We start from the raw sequence: 15295 nt of genomic DNA, 5'->3' as shown, positions 1-15295 counted from the left end.
CCACCTCTCCCAGGGGTGGTGCAACCCGCACACAGGCCAGGGGCTGCCAGACCACTGGCTCTGAGGGAAGACCCATGTGAAAGCCTTCTTGTCACTGTGTCCCAGAGCTTGTGACATGATGAGGTGCCCCGTCAGTACGTGCTGGATGTATGACTGGCCCCAAGCTGGGTCTCTCACTGTGTTAGACTCACAGAGAAGTGCTCGCTAACTGTCCCAGACTGAAGGCAGGTCCCAGGAGGAACTCTGTCCTCTGAGCTCCTACAGCGATAACTGTCTGTGCCACTCATCAGCTTTATTATGCGTGCTGTGTGTGGAGGTTGTTTTCACCACGTCAATATACCCCTTGGAACAGGCCTCATTTTTCTGTAACTCTGGGTTCCAGGAAATGTAATTTCTGCAATGCTGTAACCCTAGTGTCCCTAGCTCAGGCTCCCTCTGCCGCAGCACCGCTGGCGTTTTGGGTGGATGATTCGGCGTTGTCAGGGGCTGAGGCAACACTCACTGGCCTGCCTTCTGGCCCCAGCTCCATCCAGTAATTTCCACCACTGCTTTCTTAAAAACATGGCTTTTTCTGGATTTCTGCTACACAACCATCTTAGAATAAACCATCCGGTTGCTGCAGCATCTTACCTTGTACCAATGGAAATTCCCCAATCCACCTGGGAGCAGACAAGCGTTGCTCAACAGAAAGGCAGTAGGAATTCTGAAGGCACAAACGCAGATGAAAATCAGGACCTCTGCACTGTGATGGGGGTTGATGTGACGTTCAGATAACGATCGTATGTTAGGAAACCATCAAAGTCCTCTGTGCTTGTGGCTGTGGCCACGGTGACCACGGGCAGCTGATGACTGCTGGGTGACGTCCCAGGAGCCGGGGCCGTCGTCTAAGGAGAGCCAGAGAGTCATGTGGAGACACGCTGAGTGCTGTCCTGGCTCGGCCGCCGCCTGGGACGTGGAGGTTTCCCATCCTCCTTAGGTAGACTAGACAGACGCAGGACGCCTTCCCTCAGGAGCTGTGGGTAACTCGGGACTGGAAGTCAATGCTGGAGCCTGCAGTGTGCAAGAGTGGGTGGACATCATGGTTTTATGTACCCACAGAAGAAATAACCCTCCAAAGAGAACTAAAAGTCCCCGCAAGCTGTTCTATAGCAAAGCTGTTGCAGGTGACCGGCCACATGACTTCCTAACCCACTTTATGGCCCTTTCATTATCCCATTTCCTCTTTTAAACTACAAAAATCTGAATGACAGGAAAACATTACTCCGTGTTTTCTTCTCTTTAAATATTACTAAATGCTCCAGAATTTGTGACCGTAAGGACAGGAATTCGGTTTACCAATTCCAGAATTTCCGCACTTTTTTTTAATCATCTGCTCCTTGGATCTTCAGTTCACAACGCGGGAACCCGCGCAGTGTTTCCTGAGGGTGCCTGTGACCCAATTACAGGGGACTCCTGCGCCTGTAACCAGAGAAAGGCCAGGGTCTCCAACGGACCGGAGCCCCAGCGTTGTAAGAATTAACTTGAAGAACCACTTTCCAGACCCGTTATAATTAGAAAAGGGGCAGAAGGTGCAGGGGTTGGGAGCTGGCATTAGGTATCAGGAGGGACCCACGGGGATTCAGGTTATTTTTATACTCGAACTACTTATGGAAAACAAAACAGAATCCACAATTCCTGGCTCAATACATGTTTTTCTTTCTTACTGAACAGTAGTAATAATACACGATGACCCTGGATGAGACCAGACACCAAGAGTTTACATATGTATTAATATATACACGAATATACATATATATATATATATATGGCTAAAAATCATATATAATTATATATTGATTACACGAAATATGTAAATTGTAAGGATGTGTGTGTGTGTGTGTATCCCCTTAATGAAGAGAGGGATAGAAAAAAAGTTGTAACTTTAAAGTTCCTAAAATTTCCTACCTCTTAAGACATAAGAGGTTGAATTTGAGGCCAAATGTCTTTTACTTCTGGGAAGCCACCACAATGGGAAAAAACCCTTCTTCTCATAAGAAGATATGTGAAACTATGTGGCTGTGGCTCCAAGGAGCTAAACTGTTTTGCATAATAATGTAAAGGTTGTAATTATTGTGGCCAGAGTCACATTTCTGCCAATCATGATTCTTTAGAGTAATTTTCTTTCCCAAATATGGATTTAGACTACAATGTGCCAATATTGTATTGCTTATTTTTGTGAGTGGGTGCGTAGTTGCTCACAGGCAAGTGTTGAGAAAACATCCCCAGACTGCAGGAAATCATGCAGACCTGCCTTCTCTTCACTTTTCTGCATGGCAGGAGAGTCCATTGAAAAAGAAAAGAGAAAGATGAAGGACAAGTCAGGTAAGGCAAGGTAAGGTCAGATAAAAAAGGGAAACGCATCAACTGAGCTGGATGGCCCTGCATTAGACCATATACTAGGTTATCAAACAAGTCTCAGCAAGTTTAAAATGAATGACCAAGTGGAATTAAACTAGAAAGTGATCACAGAAAGATATCTGGAAAGGCTGCACATATTTGGAAATTAAATAAGCTCCTAAATAGAAATCTGAATGTGTTTTAAACTGAATGGAGATGAAAACATAACATGTCAAAATTGTGGGATACAGCCAAAGCAGTGCTTTGAGAGATATTTATAGCACTAAACACATTAGAAAAGATCTAACGTCAGTGATCTAAGCTTCCACCGTATCAGTTAATCACTAAGTCCTGTCAGTTCTCCACCCTAAATATTTCTTAATCAGTTTACTTCTCTCCATCGTGCTATCACAGCCTCCTAACTGATCCCCTCACCCTGTCTCCAGTCTTGTTTTCCTCCAATCCCAAACCTCTAGTTCCTTCTGTCCAGTCGCGTCACTCACCACTCTTTCCTCCTGCATTCCCGCCCTACTGACCTTCTCTCATTCCTTACAGTTGTCACACCTTCCTCTGGGACTTCTCACAGTTTCCTCTGTCCAGACCACTCTTCTACCTCCAGTCCACACTGCTAATTTCCACCTATAGAAATATCCCAGCTTACAATTCTCTCCTTTCCAGAAGCTCTGCTCCTGCTATAGCTTCTATAGTAGCTCATTGTACTTCTTATTTCCGCTTCGCCCCACCGGCCCCTCCCCTCCCCTCCCGTCCCCTCCCCTCCCTTCCTTTTTCCTCTTCTTCTCCCTTCTCCCTCCCTCCCCGCTCCCAACTCCAGAGTCAAGCCACTGTTCGCAGTCTAGTTGTGGAGGACACAGCTCACCGGCCCATGTGGGAATCGAGCCGGCGACTTTGGTATTATGAGCACAGCACTCCAACCACCTGAGCCACCGAGCCCCCCTCATTGTACTTTCTTTGTGGTACCATTGAACATCTTGTTACCATTTGTGTAATCGTCTCTCTTCTCCACGGGGTCTTTTATATCTGATATTGTAGAACTGGGCCCTAGCACAGTTCCCAGCATATAGCAGGTGCTAAAGAAACACTGAACAAATGAATGAAACCCTACTTTAGTGGAAATGTGACCACCAAGTTTGTGATTATAGGTCGATGAAGTCAGGATTTTTGGATTTCAGCTTGTGATCAACACGGGTCACTTCCTGGCATTCATTTGCTCTTCCCACCTATCAGCAGCCCTGCAATCTATCTGGGGATCCACATGGTCCCTGCGAAGCCTATACTTACCCCGGCTCCAGAAGTTACTTACATACTCACCACTGGGAAAGCTGAGCTGCTCTGTGGTTTCAACTGCTGGAAACTGCAAGTTCTCAACTCCATGAGCTGTTGGGATTCCCTACAAGGCTCCAGGGCCTCCCATTTCATCATCTCCTATCCAGAAAGGCACCGGGTGAAGTTTCCTGGCAGTGCTCCTGCCATGTGTTTCTGGCAGGACTATTTGAAAGCATCTGGGAGATTGCCCAGTGCCCTGGAAAGTGCAGCAGTGGTAACTTGGCACAGGTTTGGGTGAAACACGTCTGAGGTCATGAAGGAGATGAAACCGGTAAGAGTGAAAAAGGAAAACCAAAGTGGAATTTACCTAAAGCTAAATAGTACCACTCCTGTGACATTTCTGTGACATTTCAAGCAAAAAGAAATGGCTTGATACACGGCTGAAAGAGATAACACTGGAAATATGACCTTGATCCATCTATTCTAAAAAGTACCATGAATTGTCATTTTCCTGATAATGCAAACAATTCACGTTCATTATGGGCAATTTGGACATTTAAAAAGAGTATATAAAAAAAGGGATCACCTAAAACAATTCAGAAAGTAACCATCATAAGGTTTTGATGCATTACCTTTCAGAAGTTTTTGTACACGTAACACAGATGTACGTATATTTTCCTTTTCAAAATTCAAATGTACATTTTTGTATATTACTTTTGTCTATAAATAACATGACACCCTCCCCTCAAAATGATTTTTATAGGCTCCTATTTTGTGGATGTGCTGTACCTTTTTAGAAACTATTCTCCTATTGTTGAACATAGCTTTCCAAGTTTTTACTATTATAAATTACTCCATGATGAGCACTGAGGATAAATCTTTGTGAGTGTCTCTGCTCGAATCACAGGTCAGCTTCTCCTTGTGTGTGGATCCTCTGACTTTCTCCAGGACATTCTTCTGGCCACAGCCACCCTGCCACCTCAGTGTTTCCCTCTAGAGGACCCTTCCCCGCAGCACAGACACCTTAACATCTTCCACGTTAAACACACAGAAGCCCTCCTCTCCCCTGCGCGGCTCACCAGCTGCCACCCCTCTGCTCCCTTCATCCCTCCAGTCGCTTTGATCTGGGTTACGTCTCCACAGTCACTGTCCTCACCCTTCAGGGACAGTGGCTGCTTTGAGCGGTACCCTGTCTCTGCCTGTCTGTCCTAGCAGCAAGTTCCCACCCAGAAGCAGCCTCATCTCCTCCATCACGCTGTCCTTTGTGTCTCCTCCTCTTACCCATCTTTTGCTGGCTCTTCTTCCAAGGATGCTGGGCGGCTTCCTTAGGGCTGGACCTCTTCCCTTCTCTGGGGAATCTTCTTCTCTCCCATGTGTGCTAGTGACATGCTGACCACTCCAAACTTACCTCTCCAGGCCCAGCCTTCCTCCAGGTTCACAGAGCTCCCTGCCCACCAGCTCCTTCCCCTGGACGCCTTTAGGTATCTCACACCTAATATTGCTAAAAACTCCCACTCTCCAAAGCCCTCTGCCCTCTCCCCCATGGCCTTCTGCATCTCCGTAACTCAGCTCCACGAGCAATCACCTGGTTTTCAAGGCAAAAATGTAGGGCTCAAGCTGCACTGTTCTCTTTCTCACCCTTCCCATCCATCCCCCACGAAGTTCATTTCTCTACCTGCTAAGTACTCGTATTTCTCCACTCAGTCACGTCTGTCCATCTCCAAAGCCTTCTCTCGTCGAAGCCTTCGCCATGTCTCGCCTGGAGACCCTCAGCTGCCTCCTCACTGCTCTCCAGGCATCCTGTGTCGTCCCCAGGGAAGCCATTCTCCACGCGGCACCCAGAGTGGCGTCTTACAGACCTCCCACTGCATCTAAACCATCTGGCGCCTTTTCCGTCTCACCTCTGTCTTACGAGTCTCCCACGTGCTCCTAACGCTCTAGCCGCTTGGCCCTTCTTGCTCCGTTTCTCCTCCGAGTGTCCTCACCAGAGCCTCTGTGCTTGTGGTTTCTGCTCCTTGGAATAGTCTGCTCCAGTCTTCACGTGACGGCCTCCTCCTCATCATTCAGGACTTACCTTAGCTCAGATGTTACTTCTCCAATCCAACGTTGGCTCTCTCTTCACACAGCAACTCTAGTCTGTGAAACTTGCACATGTGCACATCACACAGAACAAGTCAAAACAAACAAACAAAAATGCCAGCTGGAAATAAACCAAAGTCCACCCACAGCAGAACGACTACACGCTGGTCTCTTCACAGAATGGGACAGATCTGGAAAGGAAAACGAATGAGCTACACCTAGGGCATCAGCCTGGTTGAACCTCAAAACATACGGCTGATGGAAAGAAACAAGTCAAAGGAGAATCCATGTGATACTGAGTTCCTTTGTACAGTGCTCCGATCTATTGTATAGGGACATGCCTATGCAGACGTGGTAAGACTAGGAAGAAAACACGAGAAGGATTAACGACACCACAGAGAGTGGTCACTTCTGTGGGGGCAGGCAGGCGCTCAGGGAGCTTCTGAAGTGCCGCTGCTGCTGTGTCTCTTACCCTGGAGGGCAGTGCAAGTTCTGTTTCATTTTATCCTTACACTGCACATACATACTTTATAAACACATCTGAATTCATGCTTCTCAAAAAGGTATTTTTAAGAGCAAGATGGGCCTATAAAACCATCTAATTATTTTTTCTTCATAAGTACAATACGAATGTGAACTGCATTTACTCCATGTGTCTTGGGTCGCTCATTGTTAAGTGCAGGAACTGGACTCACTGACCAAGATCTCTTTCTGTTCTTACATTCTGTTATTTGGCAAAGAGCAGGAAGGTTTGAAGGAAACTTGAAAGTATATCTGGTCTATCTCCATACTTTCCAGCAGAATTACTGGTTAATTAAAACCAGTCCAGGCAAAAAGGACCAATTCGATTTGGAAATTCTACTCTCCCTTTCCCCAGGAAGAAATTACACAGCCTTGCTGTATAATCAACTTTAAATGTCTGAAAGTTCTTGCTTTTGACATACACAGATGCTCCACGCTTTGGGGCCTCTTTCCAAATAATGAGAAGACAATACATTCAAAGTTGAAAAGTTTTGGGAGACTAAATCTAAAGGAGGCTGCTGTCAGAAACGTCATGGTTCCCAACATCCAGATGGAACTGTACCCACCAGGCAGAGGTGCTACAGGTAGTGTGTGTGTGTGTGTGTAGAGGGCAGCAGCAAGAAAAGCTGGGCTAATGCTCTCCTTCGCCAAATAAACTCTTTGTCAAGTTGATAGTACACACACAATCTTCAGTGATCTGTCAAAGGAGGACCCGCCTGGTGTGTGTGAATGCTCTGAGATGGCAGGGAAACTCTAAACCGTGTGCTGCAATATAAATATTCTGTGATAATGCAGAACAAGCACTCTGCTTCTCATGGCCCCCCGAGTTGAACTGCACTTGCAATCAGGTTAAGCAGAGCTCAGTTTAATCATCGTGGGACCCAACTGGGTATATGCAAGCGGGGGTATTGAATAGCCTATTTTATGTTGTTTCATTCTCAGTTTCATCTAGTTATTTCCTGAGGGACCACAAAGCAATAGCAGGGAGCAAAGTAATGAAATGGGGTAAATCTGGGTAAAGAGAAATGTGACTAAGAATACTTTCCTTTGTCTCATCTTAGCAGCCCCATATATAGTGTGGCTTACTGTAGTTTATAAAGAAGTAAAACTAGTTCCTAGGAGGGAAAAGGCAGGCTGAATTTATTGCTCTGGGAAATACCGGGCTTGCTGGGTTTTATAAAAGTTCTTTGTTTTATAGATATGCCACGCAAGTCTAGGTCACGATCTCACTGCTTTGTGGGGATCTTGTGAGGTGGGAGATCACGGGGGTAGCCAGGGGCACAGAGGCCTCCGCCAGCCCTGTGGCTGGCCAGTCTACAACACAACTGCGCGGCCCGGGTACGATTAGCAGGGGACATATGAGGTGGCCAGGCAGGCCCCGGAAGGCTTGATCACAATCTCTGAGAGGACAGGCCTACCTGCCGGAAACTGAGATTTTACACTGGTTTCTCACGTAGTTCTCAGTGCTGTAAACTGGGGAGGCCTCCAATTAAGAGTGAAGACAGGAGGCGGGAAGGAACTCCCCCCTACACGCCCCTGCTCTTGAAGGGCTTTTTTAAACACAGAAGCTCCATGTACCACCCCCAAACCCTCACTCTCTACCTTGTGATTCCCTGGGTAACTGGGGAATGTTCCTAAAGGGACCAAGTTTATGTGGGAGCGGTGAAGGAGAGAAAGATGGAGAACTCAGAATTTGAAGAAGTTGTATGTATACAGGGACGACTAATACTCATAAAAATCATCACGGAAACTATGTCTTGTAAATCCTTCGTTTACGTCCCACAGTAAAGCGTCCTTGGAAAGTATGAAGCGACGTGTGTTAGCAGAAAGGACGCTGCAGGCAGCATCAGGAGACCTGGGGTTTCGTTCTGTCGGGTACCTCTTCACGCCTTGCGCATGTTTTCTTCTCTTTGGAACGCCCTTCTCCCCATTCCTCCTGTGCCCCAAATGTGTCTGGTACAACTCCTATCAGCTCTCAAGGTCCTCGGTGCACTCCGTGCCAACCAGCAAAGGAAAACAGAAATTGTGTACAGAGATGTGAGGCTGTAGCGGTCGTGGGGGAAGAAATCCCGTCAGGCCTTCGCTTTATCATTCTCAGGACACTTCTCTCGCACGCAGTCCGCACTCACCGCTGCGTGCGACGCCCAGGGGGCGAGGCTCGGTCCTCCTCTAACCCCAAGGCCTGCTCCTTCTCATCTCAGTTGGCAGCAAGTCCATGCGCCCAGGCGATCGAGCCAAACCCCTTGGAGGCGCCCTCAACACGGCTCCTTCTGCCAACCCCCTAAGCCAGTGGCCTCTACCCTTCACAACACCCAGAAGCAGCGGCTTCTCGTCTCCCCACTGCCACCACAGTGGGGCCAGCGCCTTCCATCTTTGCCTGGATTGCTGCAACGGCCTCAGCTGGTCTCCATTTCCTCACACTCTCCTCCATCCCATGTCTATTCTCAACATGACAGTCAGAATGAGCCCGCTGAAACCTAAGTCAGATCCTGTCACCCTCTGTCCTAACCCCACTCCCCTCCGAGTAAAAGTAAGTGTCCCTGCCAGGGCCTGCAGGCCCAGTGTGAGCAGGCATTTCTCCTAGTCTGGCTCATTTTACTCTAGTCACTCTGGGTTCACTGATGTCTGTTGAAAATACAGCCTGTTCCTTATGCCTGGAGAGCTCACCGTGCAGAGAGCCACGTGGCTAACTCACTACTCATCCCTTCATGCCTTTACTCAGGGAAGCCCGTCGTAACCATCTCCTTTACTTTGCTCTATTGTTCTTCTCCTGTACTTGTCACTTTCTAATATATTACCTATGTACGTTTTGTTTTTTGTCTGTGTCTCCCTACTAGAATGTAAGGCCAGTGTTTACTGATACACCAAAAGCATCTCCAACAGTGCTTGGCACACAACAGATGCTAAATAAATATCTGCTGAATGAAACAATGAAAGACGTTTGAGAATAAACTTTCTGTGAGGTGGTGAGGACCTAACCTAGCTTACATGGTCCCAGCAGCAAATGCAGGTGAAGACATGGAACAGTAGTAAAAACTGTAATTTATCTAAGCCTTCCCATTGCTATATATAGTCATATGAAAAGTACTTCCATTTGAAATACCTATTTTTTAATTTAAAATAAGCTACTATGTAGGATACAACACAATTTAAGTATCAATAAATAATGACCATGACATCTTTAAACATTTATAAATACTGACCATTCTTAAGTATCAGTAACACCCAATATATTGTCAGCATAACACCAGATGATGAGCAATTTGAAAAAGCACAAAATCTGGTTAGTGAACTGGTTAGTCAAATAAAAGCTAACCATTGACAAACCCATATTTTTTTACCTATTTGCTACAGTACAAATACAAATAAAATTATTTAATAATGTATAATTGTATAATAAAATATAAATAAAAATACAAATACAGTAAGCAACAAATACTGTGAAATTTAAAATGTGAATAGTACATGAAAAGCACTTTTACATTTCTATGAAGATTCTTAGCATTAATTTGGCATATTGCGGGGCAGATACACAGCAATAATAAATATAAAATCCTGCTATGCCACACACACAAAATTTGGCATATTGCCATAGGTTTTTAACTGTACTGGCTGATCTAAGATTCTGGATAACATAAAGTTATTGATTTATGGTTTTAAAATTATAATGGTCATAAAATTAACATACAATCTGAATGTGAAGAATGATTTAGGGGCAGGGGAGTGTCCACAATGTATATAAATAATCAAAAATGGAAACAAGGAATGCAATTTGTTGTCCTTAATTAGGTTTGGAATTATTCTGGCTTTCAAAATTATAATCTTTAAAATGAACCAAAATCTTCCTTGATTTCTCCAGTGAATCCAAGCAGAGCAATTTGGTCTAGAACCTCTTCTCTGAACATGGGTGGGAAATAAACAACCAATCTGTCCATGTAGCTCTATGGTAAATCATAGACGTACACATATACACATGTATGTATGTATACGTGTACATATATGTTTGGGGGTAAACTTTCATTAGGATAATTATAAGATGAAAAATAAACCTACTTTTACACCACAAAACAAACTGATCCTAACGCAAGCAGGCTTTGCCATGTAGGTCAGCATTTATCTAAATGAAATACTATCCCATAAATTCTAAGTTTCAGACACTAATGGAGTGGAGGAGGAGCTATGAAGATTATCTGCATCAAGAACTGGAAGATACTACACAGTACTTACGCAGCGGGTTTATCTGTTGGCTTACTCTGCTAGTATAATAACAATGGAAGTCTCCTTACCTAAGGCACGATGACTGGACAGTAGCAGGCAGACAGCCAGGGGACATATGGGCAGAGCAGAGAGGAAGACGATTTTCAAGAATGAGCATATGCTGTGCATGACTGAGTGACCAAACATATGTACTTATTACTGCACTTCCGTAAACAACTGTTTTCACCACAGCCTCGAAAACAGCACGGCACACCATTCTTTACTGCAGTCTACTAATTATGTTATACCAGTTTTAGAATGAGAAAGGCACACTCAAAATGGGCGTTAAACTAGACGTACTTCCCTATGAAAATGGTGAAATAATTGTAAGACGAGAGAGAATTCTGGAAAGCATAAATGCTTGCAGTAAAGGTATATAGTAAGTTAATGAACTAGGTACAATTTCAAGAGCAAGAATGATCGTTAACAGCTTTGAAGCCAAGTTCTTGTTCACTTTTGCCTTTGGTTGCAATGCTTTACTGAAAGAGCAAATATGGTAAATCCCATTAAAAATCAAAGTTCAGCTTACACTTGGCTCTCTAATGGTTTTTTAATTTAATGAAGGAATATTAATGAGGATTTTTGGTTTCTTTTAAATATCTTACTAAAACAATTATATCACATCTTCCAAATTAAACATCTGAAATGTTTGAAAGCCAGAATAATACTAGTGAGGAGCTCTATTTCTGCTTCTCTCTTCTTCCATGTTAGGTAACTGATGTGGAGTATGGACCAAAAGGTGATGTTTGCTTCAATGCACGTATGTTCCTGTATCTTTGCCAGGAACTCAGACTGGGTGTGCTAGAGACCAGACTACACAGCCAATGGCAGTCTTGTCACTTCGGTGACCCACCGCTTCATGCCTGCCACATGCATATGCTTAAATGAATAGGTTTGAACAAATAAACCTCCACTCCAATATTTTGGTTATGTGACTGAAGGTTCTAGTTCTTCTGTGAAATAGGTTTTACATTTATTGAGGGCTTCCTGTTTCTTTGTAAGTTAAAGTCAAATTTAGAGTGTCAATAGATATGGCAGATACCCATATGTAATGTGTGTGTATATATATATATATATATATATGTGTGTGTGTGTGTGTGTGTATATATGTAATATGTATATGTATATATAGTAATATGTGTGTGTGTGTGTGTATATATATACTTTTTTTCTTTAAAAATATGGTATCCCTTGTCTGCTAAAGATACATATACTAAAGCACACATGGGTGAAATTATATGCTATATTAAATTAATTTAAAATAGTACAGTAAAAAAGTGTATCTGTGAGAAATAGATGAAACAGAGGGGCAAAATGTTAATAATGGTTGAAGCTGGATGATAGGTGCTTAGAGGTTCTTTATACTGTTACATATCTACACTTTGTGCGGTTTGAAAATATTAGTAATAAAAATGAGTTGAAAAAAATTTCAATAATAAAAATAACGGGCAAAATATTTTCAACAAAACTATGAATTGGATATTTTGCAAAGATGTATATAAAACTATTTACACGACATTGTTATCAGAGTGAAAAGTTGGGAAGAACTTAAGTGTCAATCAGTAGGGACAGTTAAATATAGTACATCCATATGCAGTGGACCATATATGCAACCATGAAAATAACACTGCTGAGTGAAAACGGGGGGCCCACAGCAGCTTATGGGGCCAGAGCCCACGGTCACAGGCGAGCGTGTGAGTATCTGTCCACTCTTCAGAGTGCTGATCTCTGCAAAGAGGAATTACAGGTGGTTTGCAAAACTTTTTTCTTGAAACTGTTTTCCATTTCTCAAATATTTTACTGCGCTTTATGTTAATTTTGTACTTGAGGGAAATTATTTTCTACAATGATATCCTATAATTTTTCTCATGTCATTCTTTCTAGGTGATGGGAATGATTTTTTATTTTTATTTTTAAGTCTTAAGTAATTCAAAGCAGGAAAAGTACTATACATCTAAAAAATTATGAAATCTGGAATAGATTTTTTTAAAAATGAAAAATTTTAAGGTATTCTAGTACACACATTTCTTTTCCTTAACCATCTACTGAGTGCATTAAAATGTAAGGTGTCAAAAACTACATGAAACACAACATATAAAATATATAGGAATACACTTAAGTATCTTTTGGTTAAATCAGGCGGAAATTCTATTAATTATAGAAAGAAACAGCATTTGGAAGAGGAAAGAAGAAAATGTTTTCTAGTTTGCTCATAAAGAATCTGAATTCAAAGTATTTCAATAGTTGTAGGCAAAAAAAAAGTGTGGCTGTTGTAGCATGTTTGTTTTTTGGACAGAACAGTCACATGTCATTCCCAGCCGCACGTGACTTCTGGGCTGGGGGCTCAGCAGGATCAGCTAAACCTTAAGCTTAACTTAGGTCAGCACTGAACATTTTGGGACTATGTTTTAACTTAACGATTAACCTTTGAAACATCATTTAAAGTAATTATCTCGGGTCAAAGTCTGCAAAGGCATGTGTTCTCCTGCCTGTGGAACCTGTGTCTGCAGCTGTGTGCCCTCTTAGAAGGCAAAGACCCCAGATCAGAGCGGCGGGAGCCAGCAGTGGGACCTCTCTCCACCTCACCTCTTTGGGGTCCTGGCTCAATGTCACAGTTGCCGTGTGCAGTCCTTTTCAAGGGTTAGATTGTTCCCAACATTTCCTATTTCCTTACTGATTTTAAGGCTTCAAGGAATTTAAAAGTAACTCCTTATCAAGAGGTTGGAGATCCCTATACTTGGCAATTCCAATTCAGATAATGTTAATGAAAAAATAAATCACAAGAAACCCCCTAAGTTACCTGATGGGTGTTTCCTTCTTTCGCATCCATGTTGTAAGCTTTAGGAATGACAAGCCATTTCTTAGGTTTTGATTTGCCCAAGTCATGCATCTGTGATCAGATTAAAAAAATCACATTTTCAAATAAATTAACTCTGTATACTTGCAGTCACTGTGTTAAGGCAGATATTCTGTTTCTTAACATGTTCTAGATGATCTTGGGCAAATCCTTTAAATCTTTTTTTAGGGGTTTTAAAGGTCTATCATATGAAAACTATCCACAGATTAAAACTGGTTTTTTTACCTGGTTCGTAGAAGAACTGGATTGTCCATAATGGATATTACTGGAATGAGGCTTCTTTGAATTTTTTGAAGATTCCTGACATAATTTTCTTTTAGACCTGTGAGCTGTTCTGCTTATTATCAGTCTGTGGTAATTTACATCAACTTCTTTAGTTTGATTTACTGATTGTTGCTGTAGTAGTTGGGCATTTTCCATTTCTGTGTCTGATTCAAAAATGTGTGGTTGTCTTTTCACTTTTAGTGACTCATGTCCTTTCCCTAAAATTTGTGTTATATATTTGCTTGTTAAATTTTCTCTTCCATTCACTTGAAAGTCAAGGGCACTTTTTATTACACCTAAATTGTTATTTGACATCTGAAATCCTAAACTATCAGAGAGATGTTTACTTTCATTTATACTCACAGTTGATGATTTACCACTAGAAGGGGGATATTTTATCATATTTTTACAGGATTCAGTATTTTTTTCTTGTAGAGGTCTAGAAGTCTTCTGGTTTAAATTTCTAGCATTCATGTGAGTGTCACGATTAGATCTTTTTTTTATAGCTGGATCTAAATTCAGTTTGTCATCCAGGATCACACTGGCTTTAAGGGAAAACAACTTAGATTCTGTAACATGTGCTTTTCTTTTCAGGATGTCAGGTTCTAAGATATTTTTGTTTATCTGTAACGATCGTTTTTTGAAAACTGGTATGAATTTAGGTGCGACATTACTTTGGGAGCTAAAATGTGTGTCTTGAATTTGAGGATTTCCTCTGTTGGGCTTTGGTACTTCCAGACACACTCGTGGTGACTTTTCTGACAGGGACTTCCTTCTGCTCTGAACAGCATGTGGCTGGAGGCACAGAACCGAGGACCCGCAGGGCGCCCGCGGGTTGACTGAAAGGTCCCCCTTGTGGTCCACGGCTATTGAACGTGGTGGAAGATGCTGAGCCCGGGAGGGTCCTGTGGAAGGGGCCTGAGTCAGAGAGGACTGGAATGTTGGTTTAGAGGTCAGATTGGGTGGCTTGACTTTGTTTTCCTGAAAGGATAGATGAAGAAAGTTTTAAAAACGTAATAATGTCCTTAATGGAAAAGAAATGATATAAAATAGCATCAAAATAAGACCATAAAGTAACACTACAATATATAAAATCGGTAAAGAAAAACAAAAACCAAGTGTGCTTCTCAAGGAAATGCGTATATTTTTTATGGTTTGTATCCTTCTTTAGATACCATCCTTTCAAGATGATATTTTAAGATAAAGATACTGGTATGTTCTAAATTCTATATATGTCAACTTGTAAAAACTACAGTTACTACCCATTGCACTGCAAACATGCTCATGATGCTGTCTTCTCTCTACTTTTTTTTCTCTCGTATCGCCTCTCCTCTATGAAGTCTGACAATTAAGTTTGTGAACTCATCCTAGAAAAAGTGCTGCACACCTCATCTCTGACATCTCTACGGTCACCTTCGAAGAACTCCCCTTGGGAAGCTCTGCACCGAGGCCAGTGCCTAGTCCACCCTTCAAAGCAATTCTGGAGCTCTTTTCATGGAATGGCCATCTGAACTGTTGTCCTATTACCCTTGATGCCCTGAATGTCATCGAAGTATCTTCCTATCAATATTTCCTTTATCTTTGGGTAAAGAAGGAAGTCATTGGGGGCCAGATCAGGTGAGCAGGGAGGGTGTTCCAATACAGTTATTTGTTTAC

Source organism: Rhinolophus ferrumequinum, chromosome 19 (assembly GCF_004115265.2).
Source record: "Rhinolophus ferrumequinum isolate MPI-CBG mRhiFer1 chromosome 19, mRhiFer1_v1.p, whole genome shotgun sequence".
Taxonomy (NCBI): domain Eukaryota; kingdom Metazoa; phylum Chordata; class Mammalia; order Chiroptera; family Rhinolophidae; genus Rhinolophus; species Rhinolophus ferrumequinum.
This window is presented reverse-complemented; position numbering follows the sequence as displayed.